Genomic DNA, 14,861 nt, shown 5'->3' with positions numbered 1-14,861 from the left:
GGCTTGTATAGTGAATGCCAACGTCACTTAAAAACAACAACTGATCAACAAGGGGGAGTTTCTGGCACCTCCCATTGTGCTGACTAACAAGATATGGCATTCACAAGGAACTCCCAAATGGGGGCTTTAAAGTTGCCCTTTAAAGATTCACGCCCCGGTTCGCCTAGACAGATGGAATCCCATGCCAATCTCAAGTATCCTGAACACCCAATACTGAGGCAGAAGACAATGGAAGAGCACGAGAGCCACTGCACTGTCTTCTAACTGCAATGGCCAGTCCTATTTCCATGCTTTCAGCTAAGTTTGGGGTCCAACAAGAGGACTGGGCAGTTATATTTTATTCCACCCCAATGACCTCAAGTAACAGGGCGACATTTACATGAATGGATTTTTGTCTATTGAGTCTGTTTACTCCTGAATGGACTATGTGGCTCCCAACTTCCAGCTCTTGTTGATAACATACGAAGAGCCCTGCTGGATCAGACCAAAGGTCCGTCTAGTCCAGCACTCTCTGTGTTCAGTAGTGATCAGCCCAATGACTTTGGAATCTTACAAGCAAGGCATGAAGGGAACAGGCTTCCCCTGTTTTTGGTATCCACAGGTATACATGGAGAGTCCATGTAGCTACCATGGCAAATAGTTATTGCCAGACTACTCATCTCTTTTCTGCTGGCCCTGCTTCTGGATTTCCAGGCTGGCAGAGAGTGCCTTTTACCAACTGAGGTTCATTCACCAGACAGCTCTGCCATTCCTTGGCAGATCCTGTTCAGGGTATAGCGGTTAGGGCCATTCTGGAATACTATCATATTCAATGCTGCTATATCTGGGAAAGTCAGTTCCTGGGTTCCAAACTCCCATCCTATCCTAATAATTCTTTGTTATCGAGTTAAAATGGCAGGTTAAAAAGCTCCTTGGGGGAGACTTTACTCAAGGTTCAAAAATAGGAAGGCCAGGACAGTCCTTTATTTGGAGGTGTCCTCTATTTAACAGCCTGTCCAGTCCAAGTCCAGTTTAAAGATAAAGAACCATCACAACGGAAAGCAGAGGTTGTGCCCATCAACAGCACCTGGACAGCTGACTAAGCAAGGCACACAGGTCACCTGGTCACAGTCTTCGCCACTCTGGCAAGATGTATCATATTTCTATTTAAATTAGACTGGTATGTGTTTGGGGTCAGTCTCCAGCGGTACCTTACCATTCAGTGTTGCTGAGTACAAAGACATTGAGGAGTCCCCCCAATGCAGTCTTTTGGGCAAGTTACCAAAGGTTATCTTGAATTGGTAACCTCTGTTCTACAAGGCCTGAAGGGGTAGGAGGAAATGAATCTGGGGGGAGGCTGAATCATGGGCAAAGGGAGAGGGGGTCTTGTCTTGGAGATGAGATGAAGATCCCCTGGACAGCTTCAAGCAAGCTTTTGCTTGGAGTTGTGATCTAGGCCTTCATCATGGGCACAGTGTACATAAACTTTTATAAAAGAAACACCACAAGTCTCCAGTGCCCTCCTCCCTGGAAACCAAAGCCTAAGTGAGTGCTGAAGCCCCTGCAAGTTCACCTGTCTGAGGACTGGGGTGCAGGAGCGTGACACTCCTAATTTCTTCAAAATTTTCATCTATACCTATATAACAGCATATGTAAATGTTATGCAAATCCATGAACTCTTTTTGGCTAATGCATTTCCTTTTTTGACACTGTGTAAGGGGCTACCCTACTCAAAAACTACAGAGGGGCAGAGGTGACCTGTCCCACTTAGCTTTTATAATGGCCCTCTTAGCTGCAGTTTTTAGAAGGATATTGTGGGGAGGAGGGGTTAGGTAAAATTGGGTTAGGGGAGTCAGGGTGTGGGGCTCATGGATTTAATTCAGGCCCCCACCAGCCCTTTTCTCAATCATTCAAGCCCTGACTTTATCACATCAAATGTAGTGGTGAAAATCAAGGAAAGAGTTAAGATGGGAAGGAGATTGCATGAAGCCTTGTTAGAAATGAGCTTGTGCATGAGAACCCTCAGCTGTTTCGTGAGAAGCCAGCAGCCCATGCAGAAGGAATGGCTTCTTCCTCTCCTCTTCTCTAGAAAGGGCAGGAACGCTTTCGGGCTCCTCTTATTCAGCCTCCTTATTGGGGGGTGGGGGAGGGAGCAGTATCACCAGACACTCTTTGACTTTGCTCAGCTGGAAGCACTTCGGAAAACAAAGCATCATGGCCCCTGGACACTGTAACCCAGCCCCTGTGGAAGCCACAGCAAAACATGTCTCGTTCTGATACGAGGGAGGCTTTGCTATCTCCCCAGCAGACTTTGCCTGGAGGAGGTTTGGATGACGCCTTTGCACATTAGCCCCGTTTGGCTGTGCAGCACTACGACATCTGTGCATGCTGCCCAGAGAGCTTCGGCTGTTGGGCAGTATAGAAATGAAATGACATGAATAAATAAATAATGCCTCCGCTCTGCAATATGAAGGAGAACTCAGCAGGAGAAATTAAGCACTTAAGTGCTTAAGGGAGCCAGTGTGGTGCAGTGGCGAGAGGGCTGGAGCGGGAGTCGGGAGATCCGGGTTGTAGTCCCCTTTGGCCATGGAAGCTCACAGTGACTTTGGGCCAGTCACAGACTCTCAGCCCAACCGACCTCACAGGGTGGTTGTTATGCAGATAAAATGGAGAGGAGGAGGATTATGTACGTCGCCTTGGGTCCCTTAAGGAGGAAAAAAGGTGGGGTATAAATGCAATAAATATACAATAATAAATACTTGATACCAGAAATGTGGCCAGACACATTCTGACAGGAAGAGTACTGGCGGGACCGTGACAACAGCTCAAGCAGCGGCTAGGCGTAGGCGGCTCAAGCAGGCTCAAGTAGGCGGCTCAAGTAGGCTCAAGCAGGCTCAAGTAGGCGGCTCAAGCAGGCTAGGCGTAGGCGGCTCAACGGCTTGAGCCGTTGCTTGACAACGGCTCAAGCAGCGGCTAGGCTAGGCGGCTTGTGCACCACCAAAAAAAGAGGACAAAACAGGACATTGATTTGCATAAAATTTCTCTCACACCCACCCACCAGATATCTAATTGAAGGGGCATATGAGAAGGGCTTCCAAAGATGATCTAGGGCAGGGGTGTAGAATCTCAGGCCTGGGGGTTAAATCCGACACCCACCCCTTTCAGCTGACCACCTATCTGTCGGTGTTTTCCCAGCTTCTGTGCAGTGTTCCCCTATTCTAAAACATTGAAATACCCCCCCAAAGGCTTAATGACTGGCAGTAAGAGCTTTGAGCTAAACTACATTGGTATTTTTTACATTTTTGGACACACACACACCCATTTGCTTTTGGTCCTGTCACCTTTTGCCTTCGTCCCTGCCAACCACTGGAATGCAGGCCCTGGGACCTTCTCTGAAATGGCATTTGTCCCTTGGGCTGAAAGAGGTTCCATACCCCTGATCTGGGGCATGGATAGGTACACAGGGAAGGGATTTTGTGTGCTGTTCTTCCCTGATGTTTGGGAAGTTTCCCCTCTGTATTATTTAGTATCATGGTTTGTGCTTCTGATGACTGTTTGGAACTTCAGCTGATACAGATTTGTTTCTACTACAGTCTTCCCCAACCTGGCACCCTCCAGATGTGTTGGACCTCAAATCCCAGCATCCCAAGCCAGCATGGATGGCTGGGGAATGCTGGGAGTTGTAGTCCAACACATCTGGAGGGCATTAGGTTGGACAAGGCTGCTCTAGTGAATTAATCCACGTGAATTAGATGTTGCATGGGATCACTATTTTCTTGAAGACAACACGAATATATGCTCAGTCTCTATTTAGTATTTACACACAATACCCATTCTTAAAAACATCCTCTATCATTTCCAAACCATAATGGCCTTTGAATAAAACTAATTAATTTTCCATCTGCAGACTTCCATGTGTTGCCAGCTGATAAGGAAGAAGGACTTCACATTTTTAACAGTGTGCTTAAGGATATAGTTGAAGAGGGAGTTCTGCTATAATTATATTTCCTTTTAAAATGACTATGTCATCTGGGCAGCGACTCCCAAAACATCTTCATTTTGAGAGAAGAAGAAAGAAGGAGAGACTTGATAGAAGTTCACAAAATTCTGAGCAGTGTGGAGAGTAGATAAGAGAACGCTTATCAGAGTCACTAGGGATAGATTCAGTACAGACAAAAATAACATACATGATTCACTTGTGGAACTCTACCGCTAAATAAGGTATTGGCCACTAACAGTGCCAGCTCCGCGGGGCTGACCCCCTCATGGAGCAGGGTGAGGTCCCCATATCAGGTGGTGAAGTGAGAGGAGCAGTGGATTGCACCGCTCCGCCTCCCCTGCCGCTGCTGCCCCACCTCCTCCAACAGGTGCTTTAGAGCGCCCCGCCAGCTGCTCTTCCACCGTGGCATTTGCCACAGTGAGAGAGTGGACGGTGGGGCTTTCTAGAGCAGTTGCCCATCCTCTGCTTCCCTTGTCGAGAGCAGCAGTGAAAAGGGGGTACCCGCATCAACCTCTAAACCACACACCCCTTTTCAAAAGTGACAGGCCAGAAGGCCTGCCCTAGCTGGAAGTCCCACCTTCGGAAGTCCTGCCCCGGAAGGAGTGATCAGCTGGTCAAGTCATATGACCTTCAGGGTCACCTGACAGGGTCATGTGACCCCTCTACGAACAGGTCATGACACCATGGACCAATAGGAAGAGGTTTTAGAGCCCTAACATGTACGGGTGCGGAAATGGCCCAAAGGGCCATTTCCAAGCCCTCCCTGGATTGGCCCAGAGCGGTCATGTGTAGGGATGTACAAAAGTAATTTACATGTTTGCGGATTCTGTTCGCGGTGGGGGGGTCCATCCATCCCCCCGGAATCCTCGATGGGCGGGGAGGCCATCCGGTCCTCCCCCCGGGATCCTCGACGGCCGGCTCCACTACACGGCCAGGCCGCGGAGCAGCCGGCCAGAGCCGTGCTGCGGACACAAATCCACAGACACAGGGCCGTGCGGCCATGCGGACACAGGGCCGTGCTGCGGACACCCGGCTGGACATTTGTGTCCAGCCAGGCAGCTGTGATAGGCTACGTAAGAATTTACATAGCCTATCACGGCTACCCCCCCCAAAACAGCGGATGCAAATGGCGGCGGCTATGGCGGCCGCCATTTGTGTTCTCTATTTTTCGCCATTCTAGCCTACTTAAATATTTACATAGGTTTTTATGGTGAAAAAAAAGAAACGCAAATAGCGCCCACTACGCTATTTGCGGTTCCCTTTTTTTCGCCGTAATTGCCTACGTAAGTATTTACGTAGGCTAGAACGGCGAAAAATAGAGAATGCAAATGGCAGGTGCTATAGCCGCCATTTGTGTACGCTGATTCTTTGTGTTTTTTTAGGGGCTAGCCGTGATAGGCTACGTAAATTCTTACGTAGCCTATCACAGCTTGAAGGATGGCAATTGCGGCTGCAGCAGCCTGGCTGTGGCTCGCCAGGAGACCAGCTGCCGCCACCACTGCCGCCACCGGAGCCACTGCCGCCGGAACCACTGCTGCCGCCGCCGAATCCGCCCCAGGTAAGTTCTATCCTGCGGGATTCCACAGGGGGGCGGGGGCAGGGGGGCAGGAAGCCGTTCCACCACGGATTCCGGGTGCCACTGGAATCCGTGGCAGAATTCTCTGCCATCCCTAGTCATGTGACCCCTCTACGAACTCGTCATGCCTGTTGGTGTTGGTGTTTTATTGCAGGCAAGATGTTAATATTTTGGAGCAGGCCTGCACCAAGTACCGGCATGGAATCATGGAAATGACACAGACAGTGAGAGAGTTTTGGGAGGGTAAGAAGTGCATGAAGAAAAGGTTAGCAATAGATCCATTCCAATACCCCAATTTAGCTAGTACATCTTTTGCAATGTATAGGTTTAAGTTTCTGAAGGAGTCTACCATTGCCATACCCCACCAGATAATTATCACAGGCAGTGTAAACGATTCTCCACCCCTGCAATTTCAGTGTTTGAGCTACATAGAGCATAAGGAAAAGGTTCAGATTCAGCACACCTTAAAGGGTGGGGAATTCAAAGCTGGCCCTTATTTTCTAGATGGCTATGCTGTCATAGATAATAAGAAAACAGCCTTTGAATTTAATGGCTGCTTTTGGCATGGTTGTGTACTATGTTATTCTCCGGAGGATCATAACCTCCTGCAGGATAAATCATATCACTTCCTGTACAACTCCACACAAAAAAGGATTGCTGACCTGAAACTGATGGGGTTTGAAGTCAGGACTATATGGGAACACAAGTGGAGGCAGCTGTTAAAAACAGATGAGGACCTCAAGAGTTTTCTTGCTGGTGCTCAATTTCCAGACCCTCTAGAACCTAGAGACACTGTCTTTGGGGGGTGTACTAATGCGATCTGTCTGTATTATAAACCTGAAGATGGGGAACAGATTCATTGCTATGATTTTACAAGCCTGTATCTCTATGTGAACAAGAATAAGGCATACCCTAGTGGGCACCTCAAAATAAATTATGAGAACTTTAAACCGCTCTCAGATTACTTTGGGGTTGCAAAGGTTAACATTTACCCACCCCAAGGTCTTTTCTTCCCTGTACTTCCTACCTAGGTGGGTGGTAAGCTCATGTTTGTCCTGTGTGCAGCTTGTGCACAAGCTCATCAGTAGGAAACGTGCAAACATTCTGATGAGGAACGGGCTCTGCTAGGAACATGGTGCACTGTTGAGCTGAATAGAAAAGGGTTATAAGGTTGTGAAAATTTATGAAGTCTGACATTTTGAAAGGCAGACCACCTGTTTGTTTTCAGATTACCCTGACATGCACCTTCGCCAAAAACAGGAGGATTCAGGGTACCCACACTGGTGTGTCAGTGCAGAAGATAAAGAGCAATACATCACTGATTATCTCCAGAATGAAAGGGTGACTTTGCGCCCTGATCAGATTGCCGTGAACCCTGCAAAGCGGCAAATTGCAAAATTATTTTTAAATTCTCTGTGGGGGAAATTTGGCCAGAGGACAAACACGCCTAACACACAAGTGGTGAGAGACCCTGATGAGTTATTTCAGATTCTGTTTTCTGATGCTTATGAGGTTTCAGTGTGTGAATTTATCGATGCTGATGCTGCCTGCGTGTCCTGGAAATATTCTGAAGACTGTGTGATGACTGCAGGCAGGAAGAATATGTTCATAGCAGCCTTCACAACAGCATATGCTCGGCTGGAGCTCTACAGTTTGCTAGACAGACTGCAAAAGCGTTGCCTGTCCCATTACACAGATTCTGTGATATTTGAGAGTAGGGTGGGGCAGTGGATGCCTCCTCTAGGAGATTACTTAGAAGACCTCACAAGCGAAATCCCTGCAGATGAATTTATCACAGAGTTTGTGTCAGCTGGTCCGAAATCTTATGTGAGTTAAACTTTCAGGACAAGGAAAAGTGTTTTTGAAGGTCAAAGGCATTACATTGAACACTGCTAACTGTGAAAAAATTAATTTCAGCAGTCTCAAAGACTTGGTTTTGGCCTACGTCTCAGACAGGGAGCACAGACTGCCTTGTGAGATTGTTGTACAGCAGTCAGGTATTGTAAGGAACAAAAGCCAGTGCACTCTGGAAACAAAGACTCTCAGGAAAACTCAAAAGGTGGTATATGATAAAAGAGTCATTACTGAAGGGTTTAACACCCTGCCTTACGGTTTTTGACTATAGATACACACTGGCAACACCCTTTTCCAGCCATTCTAGCAGGGCCTAGCAACTGTGGGAAAAGCTTTTTCATCAAAAATATGTTGGACAATGCTCAAAGTGTGTTTTCGGTAGTACCTGAAAATATTCTGTGGTGTTATGGTTATTGGCAACCTTTGTACAAAGATCTCCTATGTAAATACCCATTTATTCAGTTTGTGGAGGGTTTGCCTGAAAAATATGATAATTATTTTCTACCCCTCAATAAAGTACATTTTTTGGTGATAGACGATTTGATGTTGTCAGTGTCTGATAGCAGTGAAGTTGAAAAGGCCTTTACTCAGTATGTACATCACAGGAACTTGAGTATTTTTTTCATTACGCAGAATGTTTTCTGTAAGCAACCGCACCATCAGCCTAAATGCAAAATATATGGTGCTTTTCAAAACCCCTAGGGATAAATTACAAATTGCGACTTTACAGTCAGGGCCAGAAATATCGGAACAAGGATAACTGTTTTGGCAGTTGGCCTCTGTACACCACCACATTGAAGTTGAAAGGAAACACACCGAGATGGGAGCAAAGTCAGGACTTCCAGCTATAATTCAAGGTGTTTGACAAAAGTGGGGCACTAACCATTCAGGAAGCACAGCCAGTGGCATACACACACCCCCATCGTTGGTGGCTCATAAGTAATGGAACGAACGGCTGACAAGCAGCTGCATGGCCAGGTGTGGCCTGTTTCCTGGGCACCCCATGACCAATCAAGCAGAGAAAAGGCCTGGAGGTGGTTCTTACATTTGCATTTGGTAGCTGTTCACTGGAACCCCCAACATGAGGTCCAAAGAGGTGTCCATGCGAGTGAAGGAGGCCATTATTAGGCTGAGGAAACAAAATAAACCCATCAGAGAGATAGCAAAATCAGTGGGACTGGCCAACACAACAGTTTGGAACATCCTGAAAAAGAAGGAATTAACTGGCAAGCTCAACAACAGCAAAAGGCCTGGCAGACCACGAAAGATCACTAAAGTGGATGACCGCAGAATGCTGCTCATGGTGAAGAGGAACCCTTTCACAACATCTAGCCAGGTCACAAGAACGCTCTTGTGGAGGTAGGCATGTCATTATTAGCAACTACAGTCAAGATACGGCTTTATGAATGTAATTACAGAGGCTTCACAAGGCGCAAACCAGTGGTAACACTCAAGAATAGACAGGCCAGATTAGCCTTTGCCAGCAAACACCTAAAAAAGCCTGCCCACTTCTGGCATAAGGTTCTTTGGACTGATGAAACCAAGATTAACTTGTACCAGAATGATGGGGAGAGAAAAGTATGGAGAGGGAAAGGAACAGCTCATGATCCAAAGCATACCACATCATCTGTCAAACATGGTGGAGGCAGTGTTATGGCATGGGCATGTATGGCTGCCAATGGAACCGGGTCACTGGTGTTTATTGATGACCTGACTGCTGATCAAAGCAGCAGGATGAATTCTGAAGTGTATAGGGCTATACTTTCTGCTCAGATTCAGCCGAATGCTGCCAAACTGATAGGACACCGCTTCGTATTGCAGATGGATAATGACTCCAAACATACAGCAAAAGCTACCCAAGAGTTTCTCCAGGCAAAGAAGTGGGATGTTCTTCAATGGCCAAGTCAGTCACCTGATCTCAACCCAATAGAGCATGCTTTTCACTTACTGAAGACAAGACTGAAGGCAGAAAGACCCACAAACAAGCAGCAGCTGAAGGCAGCTGCAGTAAAGGCCTGGCAAAGCATCTCAAGGGAGGGAACTCAGCATTTGGTCATGTCCATCATGGGTTCCAGACTTCAGGCAGTCATTGACTGCAAAGGATTTTCATCCAGGTATTAAAGGCGATCCTTAAGTTTGAAATTATATTGGTTTGTTCCATTACTTATGAGCCCCCAGTGATGGGTGTGTGTGTATGCCATTGGCTGTACTTCCTGAATGGTTGGTGCCCCACTTTTGTCAAACCCCTTGAATTACAGCTGAAAGTCCTGACTTCACTCCCATCTGGGTGTGTTTCCTTTCAACTTCAATGTGATGGTGTACAGAGGCCAACTGCTAAAACAGTTATCCTTGTTCCGATATTTCTGGCGCTGACTGTAGCTCACCAAATGTACCCACAAAACAGCCAATTCTTCATGGAGGCATTTGCAGATTCTACAAGCAAACGTTATGGTTATCTAGTGGTGGATTTAAATGCAGCTACCCCAGAAACTTACAGGTTAAGAACAGGTCTTTTTTCACCAGACTGGCCTATAGTGTACACTATGAAAAAAGCTCCATCTGATTAGAAAAGGCTTTGCCTTTAGCGCTGGTCTTTCTATTGACAACTAGCTCCTCTGCAAGGGAACATGTCTACCTGTGTAAAGAGAAACTTGGCCCTCTTAAAACTTCTTACTAAGGCGCCACCACGTCAGAGGAAAGCCATTTTATGTGTGGCATCTGATGACCTGATTGCAGCTATCTCAGAAATAGCACTCAGTACTTTAAAAGGCAACATTCCTCTATCTCCCAACAGGTACGCATATTAAGAAAGACATGTGACCTTATTTAAAGCCTGAGTAACAAGAAAGTCTCTCTGAGAAGAAAGAAGAATTTGGTGAAACAATATGGTGGGTTTCTTGGACCGCTACTAAGTTTTGCGGTCCCCCTGCTCACCGGGTTTTTAGCCAATCAGTGATGGAGTATGCTGAAAAGATGTATTTGGTCCCTAGCCACCAGCTGGAAAAATTAAAGGGGCCACCTCCTAAGGAGGAAAACTGTAGCAATCAGTTCGCTAGATACTGTTAGAAAAAGAGACTCCATAACCGGTTGGTGCCTCAGTCACGTAAGAGCCCGAGTGGCGGAAAAAATGTGGGTGGAGCAAAAAGGGGGACCATAATGACGCACTCATGACTAACGGCTTGGTAAGCTGATACTGACTGTTTATTGGCTATTGGCTTGGTAAGCTGATGTACTGACTGTTTCATTGGTTATTGGCAAGAACAATAGAAGTGATAAGGTATAAAAGGCTTTTGCACACGTGTCTCGGGGTCCAGACTGCTCTGCACCCGTTTTGCAAAACGATGAATAAAATAGTATTGGATCCACTGCTGCCTGCCTGGCATCCTTTTCTTCTAAACCGAAAGCAAGAACTTTTTATCTAACAATTCTGAGATGTAGGGTATTCTCCACAGGAGTGACTTAACAGAACATGAAAAAGCTAAACGTTATGCTTCTTTGCTTCAAAAATATCTAACTCATGTAAGACAGAGGGAGGCAGAGAAAGAAACCCTAAACCTGTTTCTACCTCAACCACAACAGACCTCTGTGGAAGCATCAGTAAACTCTGACAATGTCTTCTAAGAAGTACTGGACAGTCTTCCTGCTAGATATAAGAACCACGCAAGGTTCCTGTTGAACAAAATGAAGCAAAACAAGGATGTTTCTTCGTGGGATGAGAAAGGGGCCTTTGTGTACAAGGGGGAGGCTATATCTGGTTCCAATATGCTGGATTTGGTTAAGGGGATCACACAGACCCTGAAAACCAAACATGCCCCTAAAGGTTGGGATGTTTTTATGAGAGCTCTGGCTGAACTAAATGTCCTTGCATCTGTAGTGGGTAATCCTGCCAATAGAGAAGATTTGGACTACTTAAGTCCCCTCAAAGGTGCTATACTGAGGCTGACGTTGTTTCACACAGCTAGGACTGCTAAAAAAACAAAAGCGGTCTGACGATCCTGCCTGGCTCAGCTTATGAACTTACCTTTTGTGGTTTTTTGTTTGATCAGGCCGAAAAATACAATTTTTTGAAAATTTATTTAAACTAATCTGAGCTGTGCCTGTCTACTTTAAGGGTAAATGGGAAGAAAATATACAGACAACAAATTCTTTTTAAAACCCCAATTAGCGGTTGTTTTATTGGGAAATGTGGCTATGAAAATCATGGCATGATCTACAGCCTTGGGCAGGTTGGAACATGTCTAAGGCATGTCTGGACATGTTCTTGTTTTTTACAAAATGTTCTGCCATTTGATCATTTCTTTCTAAATTGTAAGAATACAGTTCTTGAATCTGTTTAAATGTTATGCTGTTACCATGCTGCTGCAGAAAAAATACACAATGGTAGCCACAAACCACGGACTCGGTGGCTTGCAGTTGTCTGGGTTGAAACACAGTCTTGCGGGCATTTTTTCTGTAAAAATTCATGATGGTTTTAGGGAAGAGGTGGTGGTTAGGAGGGTGCCTGTAGGAATCAAAAAATTCTTCACTTTTATCCTCTGTCAAGTAGATGGCCAACCAGTGCTCACCAGGGAGGTTGTGGGGGTGGGTATTGCCTACTAACCTCACAGGCCTTTGTTGTAACCTCCCGCTGGGAAGCATGTCACAAGGAAACATCCCGTAGAAAGTCATTCTAGTGTAGGGGCTTGAAGATAGTAAACGAGTTAGCTGCACACTGTCTATGTTACATATAGTCAAACAGGACATTTCTCCTGTGATTTATTTCTATCACATTGTCAAAAACACCATACACAATCATGTTGACCGTGGCAGCCAGGGCTCTAGCAAAATGGAATTCTTCTCTCAGGTTCACAGTTTGAATCAAAGCATAGTGATCTCCACCTTCTTGGGCTGGTGTCGGGTCAAATGCAAAAAGTGTGTAACCGCTCACATACTCCTCATGGTTAATTAAAAGCACCCTATCTTTCATATCCCCTTCATGGATCACTGCCTTGTTGTGGCGAAGGGGCTTGCGTAACTCAGTGAAGCCATAAGCTATGCCGTGCAGGGCCACCCAAGATGGACAGGTTATGGCAGAGAGTTCTGACAAAATGTGGTCCACTGGAGAAGGAAATGGCAACCCACTCCAGTATTCTTGCCAAGAAAACCCCATGGAACGTATCATAAGGCTAAAAGAGATGACGCTGGAAGATGAGCCCCTCAGGTCGGAAGGTGTCCAATATACTACTGGGGAAGAGCAGAGGGTATTTCCAAGTAGCGCCAGAAAGAGTGAAGCGGCTGGGCCAAAGCCGAAAGGACACCCAGCTGTGGATGTGTCTGGTGGTGAAAAGAAAATCCGATGCTGTAAAGAACAATATTGTTTAGGAACATGGAATGTCAGATCAATGAATCATGGTAAGCTGGAGATGTTCAAACATGAGATGGCAAGATTGAACATCGACATCTTGGGAATCAGTGAACTAAAATGGACAGGCATGGGCGAATTTAATTCAGGTGACCATCATATCTACTATTGTGGGCAAGAATCCCTTAGAAGAAATGGAGTAGCACTCATAGTCAACAAAAGGGTGGAAAAAGCAGTACTGGGGTACAATCTTAAAAATGATAGAATGATCTCAGTACGAATCCAAGGCAAACCATTCAACATCACAGTAATTCAAGTCTATGCCCCAACCACTGATGCCGAAGAAGCTGAGGTTGATCGGTTCTATGAAGACCTACAACACCTTCTAGAACTAACACCAAAAAAAGATGTCCTCTTCATCATAGGGAATTGGAATGCTAAAGTAGGAAGTCAAGAAATCACTGGGATAACAGGCAGGCATGGCCTTGGTGTACAAAATGAAGCAGGACAAAAGCTAATAGAGTTTTACCAAGAGAACATGCTGATCATAGCAAACACTCTTTTCCAACAGCACAAGAGACGATTCTACACATGGACATCACCAGATGGTCAATATCGAAATCAGATTGATTATGTCCTTTGCAGCCAAAGATGGAGAAGCTCTATACAGTCAGTCAAAACAAGACCTGGAGCTGACTGTGGCTCAGTTCATGAGCTTCTTCTTGCAAAATTTCGGCTTAAATTGAAGAACGTAGGGAAAACCACTAAACCATTCAGGTATGACCTAAATCATATCCCTTATGAATACACAGTGGAGGTGAGGAATAGATTTCAGGGATTAGACCTGATAGACAGAGTGCCTGAGGAACTATGGACGGAGGTCCGTAACATTGTTCAGGAGGCAGCAACGAAATCCATCCCAAAGAAAAAGAAATGCAAGAAAGCAAAGTGGCTGTCTGATGAGGCTTTACAAGTAGCTGGGGAAAGAAGGGAAGCGAAAAGCAAGGGAGAAAGGGGAAGATATATCCAACTGAATGCAGAGTTCCAGAGAACAGCAAGGAGAGACAAGAAGGCCTTCTTAAATGAACAATGCAAAGAAATCGAGGAAAACAACAGAATGGGAAAGACTAGAGATCTCTTCAAGAAAATCGGAGATCTCAAGGGAACGTTTTGTGCAAAGACGGGCATGATAAAGGACAAAGAAGGCAGGGACCTAACAGATGCAGATGAGATTAAGAAGAGGTGGCAAGAATACACAGAAGAACTATACAGGAAAGATCTGAATGTCCCTGATAGCCATGATAGTGCGGTCACTGAACTTGAGCCGGACATCCTAGAAAGTGAAGTCAAGTGGGCCTTAGGAAGCATTACTAACAACAAAGCTAGTGGAGATGACAGTATTCCAGCTGAGCTATTTAAAATCCTAAAAGATGATGCTGTTAAAGTGCTGCATTCAATATGCCAACACATTTGGAACACTCAACAATGGCCGCAAGACTGGAAAAGGTCAGTTTACATTCCAATTCCAAAGAAGGGCAACGCCAAAGAGTGTTCAGACTACCGCATAATTGCACTCATTTCACATGCCAGGAAGGTGATGCTCAAAATCCTACAAGCTAGGCTTCAGCAGTATGCGAACCGAGAACTACCGGAAGTACAAGCTGGGTTTCGAAGAGGCAGAGGAACTAGAGATCAAATCGCCAACATTCGCTGCATCATGGAGAAAGCAAGAGAATTCCAGAAAAACGTCTATTTCTGCTTCATTGAGTACGCTAAAGCCTTTGATTGTGTGGCTCACAACAAACTGTGGCAAATTCTTAAAGTGATGGGAGTACCAGACCACCTTACCTGTCTCCTGAGAAACCTGTACGAGGGTCAAGAAGCAACAGTAAGAACCAGACATGGAACAACCAAGTGGTTCAAAATTGGGAAAGGAGTACGACAAGGCTGCATATTGTCACCCTGCTTATTTAACTTATATGCAGAGTACATAATGAGAAATGCCGGGTTGGATGAATCAGAGGTCGGAATTAAGATTGCTGGGAGAATTATCAACAACCTCCGATATGCAGACGATAACACCCTAATGGCAGAAAGCGAAAAGGATCTAA

Source organism: Heloderma suspectum, chromosome 4 (assembly GCF_057233095.1).
Source record: "Heloderma suspectum isolate Gila_16-S chromosome 4, 16-S_ref, whole genome shotgun sequence".
In the NCBI taxonomy this organism is placed as follows: Eukaryota; Metazoa; Chordata; class Lepidosauria; order Squamata; family Helodermatidae; genus Heloderma; species Heloderma suspectum.
Note: the sequence above shows the minus strand (reverse complement) of the source record.